The following is a 7,990-nucleotide window of genomic DNA, read 5'->3' as shown; positions in this document are numbered from 1 at the left end:
CTTAGCAAGTGTGCTCAACAAATGTATATAAACGGTCCATGAACAAATTCTAGCTGGAAATTAGAAGGTTTCTAGGCATCAGAGGGGTGAGGTTCTGAAACAGCTTCCCAATAGGAGTTGTGGGGGAAACCACTTAATTAGTTTTAAGAGAGAGTTGGACAAATGTATGAGTGCAATTGTACGATGGGGTGGCTTGTCATGGTAGGCAGCTGGGCTCAACAGCCCTGGAGCTCACTTCTGGTTTATGTCTTATGTTCCTAAAGCTCATCCTTCAGAATTTCAGCCAACTTTCTTCAGGAATCAGGAACGGATTTCCCTCCCAAAAACATATTCTAGGTATTTGGCTGGCTGGTTCTTGCTCACACGCTCAGGGGCTAACTGATGGCTATATGTGGGGTCAGGAAGGAATTTTCCCCCACGTCAGGGGTTTACCTTCCTCTTCAACATGTGAGTGCAGGTCACTTGCCAGGATTATCTGGGTATATCTCATTTAATCATGTCCTTCCCATTGCAGGGACCTTGAGCACTGGTGCATCTTGGTCCCTCCTATTCTCTGCCTGTGGCATACGGCAGTCTGGTCTCTTGTGAGTCATAATACCTTGGTCTAATTTCAGTTTTTGAGTTTAGTGTGCAGGTTCTGGGTGGTGTTCGTGGCCAGACTAGATGCTCTGGTGGTCCCTTCTGGGTTTAAATTCTATGAACCATCATGTATAGTAGCTGAAAGAGCTTGGCTAAATAGCTGGATTTCCTTTTCTCCAGGTGAAATCTTAAGGGCAATTAACTGGCTGCAGCAGGTGAGGGAAAAAAGCCACTTATTTTCCTCCTCTCTCCATTTTGTGACCCATTTCATTTTACCACCTTCTTTATATAAATGTGGTGTCGTAAATGTGCACGGAGCTACTCCATGGGTGAACTCCGCTGAACAAATACCAGGTCCCTCTCACAAAGATCTTACAATACCACAGGTACAAGGGGATAAAATACAGAATATGAAACAATTTATGGTTGCCATAGCCCGAATCCTGAAGTCAATGGGATTCCACAGGGACACAAGGGTCTGCAATAGTGGATCCCACAGCAAGATAAGTGTCTACAGATCTAACCAAGACAGTAGTATACATGCCACAGTGGTATACATGTCAAGACAGTGGTATACATGCCACAAAGTCACCAGTCTACAGTAGGGTTCCCACCAGTGCTATCATCAATTGAACTGATGCAATTGAACTGATGGTAGCACAGGTGAGAATTTAATTCCATAAAGCAAATATGGCCAAAACATATTTTTTGTTTTGTTTTTATTGAAAATGTAATGCTCATAAAAAGTATCCAGTTGACCGCTCTGGAGCCTTCCCCAGGCAGACCTGATAGAGACCAATGGTGAAATCAATGCCAAAACTCCCACTGACTTCAATCAGACCAGGACATCAGCCTACGTCTTCACTCCAGAAGAGGGCGTGCAAGACAGCCCCAAGTGACTATTGGATACAACGTCCACAGCGCGCGCGCGCACACACACACACACACACACACACACACACACACACACACAAACCCACAACCCACCATTGTAACTAGCACCTTTGCTGACGCTCTTTGGAGACAAGGCAAGAACTGAATCAGCATGGAAAGAGAACTACCTTCTCACTCTTAAAGTTGGTCTCTCCCAGTCATGACTGAGGCAGCTTGCTGTTACTACCCACCTTGTACTTAACAGCAGATTGCATGTCACAGAAGCTATCAACTTCACAAGCCCTGGGTTTATTTGTTTTAAGTCCCTATGAACACGGAAGAATCCTGACAATATAAATGGGAAAGTTACAAAAGGATTCCATAGGTGCTCAGAGTGAAAAGAGAGAAAGCTCCTGTGGTTAAAGCAAAGATCAAAGGGAACAGCTGGGATCACACTACCTTAACTCCCTAATTCTGCATGGGAAATAATAGACAAGCGAATATTTTCTTGAAGACAGTTCATTATTCCAGCATTATTAAATCGTAACTCATCATGTAGACTCCCCTAAGCCCAACCACCTAAGCCCTTTCATACATTAATCATATCTTTAAACACAGTTAAATTCAAGAAGACTAATCAGACACTCTGGTGTATACGTGCGTGTCTTATTACAACATTTTATTGTGTCTCACAGCTCCTAAAGTGCAATATTCTCTTATTACAGCACATTCCTGATCACATCTATCCATCATATGAATCTCTAGAGTATAATATTGTTTCCCATACAACAATGAAATTCTTGTCTGGGGCATCTCCTTTAACCATAGACAACTGTAAAAAAAATTACCTTTGTATAAAAGCACATTGTTTTGTCTTGTCAAGATTAAAAAGCTGAGTTCTGATAACAGCTGAAGTGACCTAGAAGCAACCTCACCTCTGCAAAGAAATTAGATTTTGGCTGCATTAGTCTTGTGCGTACATTGTACAAAGACTAGTTGATTACACCACAGACATTTGATATGCAAGTACAAGATGCTCTGTATATTAAATAAAAGTCTGTAGTTTCATATTCTCCATGAGGAAGGAACAGCCTTCTCAGTAGAGAGCTGATCATCTGCCTAGACTCAGCCACACAAAAGGATAAGAGATATCTAAAAGTTTGGCACCATTTTTCCTTTCCTACATATTTAACAAATGTTGGCCGCTCTACACATGAGATTCTGTACAGATTTATCAACATTGTAGTATTCCTACTGAAAATTAATAGATGCAGACAACTTGATATTTCATCTGCAGCCCCAAATTGCTGTTGTAGAATAATGGCATCATACTGAAAATTATAAGGCCGAACAAAGGTGGCTATTTGTACACCACTTGTCTGGTAGCAAATTAGCAATAATACTTTTAGTCTCCATTTTATGGTGGCTGCAGAGAGATACCATTACATCCACATTTTTTCTTATATTATACATTGCCAGATGTTTAATGGAATACATTTCCATTTCTGGACTCTGCAATACTCATAGCTTGCATCCAAAAACGTATTTATTTCCAACTTTTAAATACTCTGCAAAATCCCGTCAGACAAGCACTGATGTACAATAGTAAGAAAACAATTATATATCTCATATTACATTTTGCTTGGAATTCCACATTTATTGTGCATAAAATAAATTGCTTGAAACAGAAAAAGGAAGTACCCAATACTAAAAAATATTTGTCTCTGGAAGGTTGAACCTTGATTGCAGTTGTAGCTGATTATTATTTTATCAGCAAAGTGAGTCCTTGATTAGAAATGAGCAAACCTGGTAGAGTTGAGGGTTTCTTGATAGCATCACAAACATTTTGCGAACTAAAAAAAGAATACATATATTAGCTAAATCTTCTCTCCCCCTCTCCTGTCCTATTTTCCAACCTCTACCCCACATTAAATGATACTCATGTTGATTTCAAGGGAGAATCAATTTTGAAAGTTTTTCCTCTACCAAGGGAACATTGTGCTACAAAAACAAACAATGGAAGTGACTCTGCATTGCTGGTTTTGACTCTATATAGGTAAAAATATCAATAAACCAAGCCACATGACTTAGAGATGGATTATTGTAGCTGCTGGATTTCACTAGAAGTCATTGTGGCATGCAGAATTATTGAAAAGCATACAAAACAATTAAGGCTGAGGAAGGAAACGACCCACCCACTCTCTACCAGTTAAGAATTCTGGCAATAGGGCATTATTTTGTTGCAAATACCAGATGAGACCATTCTGACTTATTGCGAAACATAGGCCATAGAGTTTTCCCTGTTAATTCCTCCATCAGAGCCCGTAACTTCTTTGTTTGAGCTATAACCTCTCTTTAGAAAGATATCTAGGCTTTATTTACAGGCTTCATGTGATGGAGACTCTGCCATATTACTAAAGTTGATTCAATGGTTAATTACACTCACTGTGAAAAATGTGTGCTTTATGCCTACTCAGAATTTAGTTATTTATGTTCAGCTTCCAGCCATTGGATCATGGTATGCCTTTGTTGGCTAGATTATAAAGAGCTCTCTATTATGAGAAATCTCCCAGTAGATACTTATAAACCATTATCAAGTCACCTCTTAACCAGCTCTTGGATAAACTAAGTGGACTGAAAAAACAACGAGGAGTCCTTGTGGCACCTTATAGGCTAACAAATTTATTTAGGCATTAGGGTGACCAGACGTCCCGATTTTATAGGGACAGTCCCAATTTTGGGGTCTTTTTCTTAGATAGGCTCCTATTACCCCCACCCCCTGTCCCAATTTTTCACACTTGCTGTCTGGTCACCCTATTAGGCATAAGCTTTCGTGGGCTAAAACCCACTTCATCAGATGCATGGAGTGGAAAATACAGTAGGAAGATATATATAGCAGTACATGAAAAAAGATGAGAGTTGTCTTATCAAGTGGGTAAGAGAATCAATTAAAGAGGGCTATTATCAGCAGGATGAAAAATCACTTTTGCAGTGGTAATCAGGGTGGCTCATTTCAAACAGTTAACAAGAAGGTGTGAGTAACAGTAGGGGCAAAATAGCATGGGGAAATCAGGGTTTTTTTTAGTTCTTGTAGTGACCCGACTGCTCTCAGTCTTTATTCAGGCCTAATTTGATGGTGTCCAGTTTGCAAATTAATTCTGCAGTTTCTCATTGGAGTCTGGTTTTGAAATTTTTTTTCTTTAAGAATGGCCACTTTTAAGTCTGTTATTTAGTGACCAAGGAGGTTGAAGTGTTCTCTGCCTGGTTTTTGAATGTTATAATTCTTGATGTCTGATTTGTGTCCATTTATTCTTTTGCATAGAGACTGTCCGGTTTGGCCAATATACATGGCAGAGGGGCTTTGCTGGCATATATCACATTGGTAGATGTGCAAGTGAATGAGCCCCTGATGGTGTGGCTGATGTGTTAGGTCCTATGATGGTGTTCCTTAAATAGATACGTGGACAGAGTTGGCAACGGGGTTTGTTGCAGGGATAGGTTCCTGGGTTAGTGTTTTTGTTGTGTGGTGCGTAGTTGCTGATGAGTATTTGCTTCTTAAGTCTGTCACTATAATGCAGACCTTGAAACCATTATTGTAGTTCTTTCTGAATCCTTTCCAAATAATCAAATCCTTTGTGAAGTCTGAACACCAGAACTGGGCATAGTATTCCAAATCGTCCTGACACATGATGTTAGAATAATGGCAGGAAAATTTCTGTTTTAGATCCATAATCTTATCTGGTTTTTCATGGAAAAATACTATGGTACTAGTCACAGAAAACTGACTGAAATATTGATCTGTAGTTGATTTTTTCATGTTTTATCATTTAGTAAATCTAATCTGTTTTAAGACACGTAATATCAACCTGCTGTGCACAACTGTTTGAGACACACGAGTGTAACATGGAAGCAATGCAGAAGCAGATAGGAATCATGAGTTAACCACCAAAGCAAAAAAAAAATAAAAATCCATGGCAGAAGTGAAGTTAGGGGAAAACTCTTTCCCCAGAGGGACATGGTCTGCAGAACCAACTTGCACTCAAGAAAGTCACAGACAGTAGGGGCCCAATATCAATAGTACAAATGTATCAATTAGACACACTGAGGCTGCACAGCACCAGCTGGAAGGCTATGTTGAGGCACAGGGCCTGTCTGTCTAAAAGCAGGAAGTGAGCAGCAATACACTGTTGTGAACCCCAAGCCATGGGGCTTTTAGTCAGTGGAAGAAGGGGGTGGAAGAAATTTTAGTGTTCAGTATTTATTTATACAACAGGTTTTTACCACCACCTATAGCCATGCTCAGTAAGGTGCTTTAACATATGGCAGGCAGAGTAATGATACTGTAAGACTTACAGTTAGTTGTGCAACACGGCATTGCTACGATTATTACGGTGGAATCTTGGGCTCAATTATCTTGTACTCTGTTGTATCCACCCATTGTGTTTTGTCTTATGTTTATATGGTAAGCTGCTCAGGACAAGGACTATCATTTTGTTATGAGGCCCTAACCATGACTGAATCAACCCCTAGGGGCTGTCACAGTACAGGTAGCAATTATAATAATGAAGCAAATGTGTCAGTGCGTATCCTATTTGTCTAGAGAGCTAACCCAATCACGCCATGGTGCATCAGCTGAGGTAATCAGAACCACTGGCACAGACACCTGCAGTACCCCATTGTGGGAATCGATCTGCCCCACTGTTTTTATAAGCATATGCTAAATACAGTTGTGTAGTACACTCTTTGTTAGACACTCCACACTCTCTCACACTTTGCTCCCAGTCATCATTCCTGCCTCCTTTTCCCTACCTGCCTGATTTCCCTCCATTCTCCTGTTCCCCCAGCACAGAATATAGACCAGATATGTTACAGCAATGCTATGTATACAGGCTGTAAACCATAATGACAGACAAGTTCTCAGTTAAATTTAAGTTTAAGTTTAAATTTTCAGTCTGTGAGAAAAAGGACTTGAATCTAGACCTAGTAGTAAAAACCACATGGCTTCAAGTTACCCAAAAACTCAAGTTCACAATTAGGTGAAATACCTAATACCACCCCCGCCCTCCATCTCCCCACTCCTAATCTCATAATTAGTGACCTGAACAATCTTGTCCCCCATTCTGAGTAATGTCATGGTTTGAACATTAGTGATAATACTCATATCAGCACTTTAAAAAAAATAAACTCAGAAGAAATTTTCCAATCAGTATTCTAAGTGTCAATCTTTCCCTCAGCTTGCCAGTTCAGCAAAGGTCATCATTTTACCAGAGAGCATTACAGTTGTAGCTTTGGAGATAGCAAGTCTCTTTGGCACTGTAGCCTGTTCTACCAACTCCAGCACAACTGAAAGTCAATAAATCAACCTCTGAGTGACTTAGCAGAGAGTAGGGAAGAACATGATTTATGTGAAGAAAGCTAATGCACGAAGAAAATGAGGTGTTTGGGAAAATCCTGCTGAGGATCTGCCCTGTGTCTAGAAGGCTGATGCACTTCAGAATTTGACATTCTCCTCTACCTACTCACTAATGTCAGCGGAGGAGGAGAAGGCAGCTTCTCCTTTTCTCTCTCTCTAATCATTTCTGACATGAAGCTGGCAATGCTCACTATAAGACTATGTCGTCAATGTGAGGAGTTGACCTCACCCCATCAGTGGGGAGAACGGGGGGGGGGGGGGGAAGAGAGGGAGAAAGACACCTTGCCTTTTCATCCACAATCTAAAAATGTGTCAAGGATGCCAGAGTCCTCTCTGTGAAGAGCTAACAAGTGGAACACCAAATGCAATTCCACAGCAGTTGTTTCAAAGGGCTTTTGCATGCACCACACAGTTTTGCTTTAGCACAGGACTGAGACAGATGAGCAGACTATGCAATTAGCATAATCACAACTACCGATGAATGCAGTCATTTCGTGAGCTATCATAATGCTGCACTGCACTTGTAAACTAACATATATATCAATTATAGGCTCTAGTCCCACCGGAAGTTATGGTCTGGAGGCAAGAGTTGTTGAGTAAGATTCTAGGGCCTATAAATTGCAGGTGGTCAGACTAAAGGATCAGAATGCTCTTTTCTTTTCTCAAAAATCAATGAGGCTATAACATTAGAATATGTCCATTCTATCAAGAAGCCATTAGTGTTTTCACGGAGACAGGTTTCAGAGTGGTAGACGTGTTAGTCTGTATCAGCAAAAAGAACCTATCTTTGCAACAAACCCACTGCTAACTCTGTCTACATATCTATTCAAGGGACACCATCATAGGACCTAATTACATCAGCCACATCATCAGGGGCTTGTTCACCTGCACATATATGAATGTGATAGTCTCTACACAAAAAAAATAAATGGACACAAATCAGATGTCAAGAATTATAACATTCAAAAAACAGTCAGAGAACACTTCAGCCTCCCTGAACACTCAATTACAGACCTAGAAGTGGCAATTCTTCAACAACAAAAGAATAAAAAAAAGAACTTCAAAACCAGACTCCAACGAGAAACTGCAGAACTGGAATTAATTTGCAAACTGGACACCATTAAA

General features: G+C 40.4%; 1 long non-coding RNA gene across 1 annotated transcript in view; it reads right to left on the bottom strand.

Annotated features, from left to right (window-relative positions):
- Positions 1–3,174: 3,174 nt before the first annotated feature.
- LOC123372651 overlaps positions 3,175–7,990 on the bottom strand; it is a 58,169-nt gene continuing 53,353 nt past the window's right edge. The window contains exon 5 of the long non-coding RNA XR_006580391.1: positions 3,175–3,305. This is a non-coding gene — a long non-coding RNA (uncharacterized LOC123372651). The remainder of the gene's footprint in view (positions 3,306–7,990) is intronic.

Source organism: Mauremys mutica, chromosome 6, assembly GCF_020497125.1.
Source record: "Mauremys mutica isolate MM-2020 ecotype Southern chromosome 6, ASM2049712v1, whole genome shotgun sequence".
NCBI lineage: Eukaryota > Metazoa > Chordata > Testudines > Geoemydidae > Mauremys > Mauremys mutica.
The sequence above is the reverse complement of the archived record's forward strand: the minus strand, read 5'-3'. Positions and strand labels throughout refer to the sequence as shown.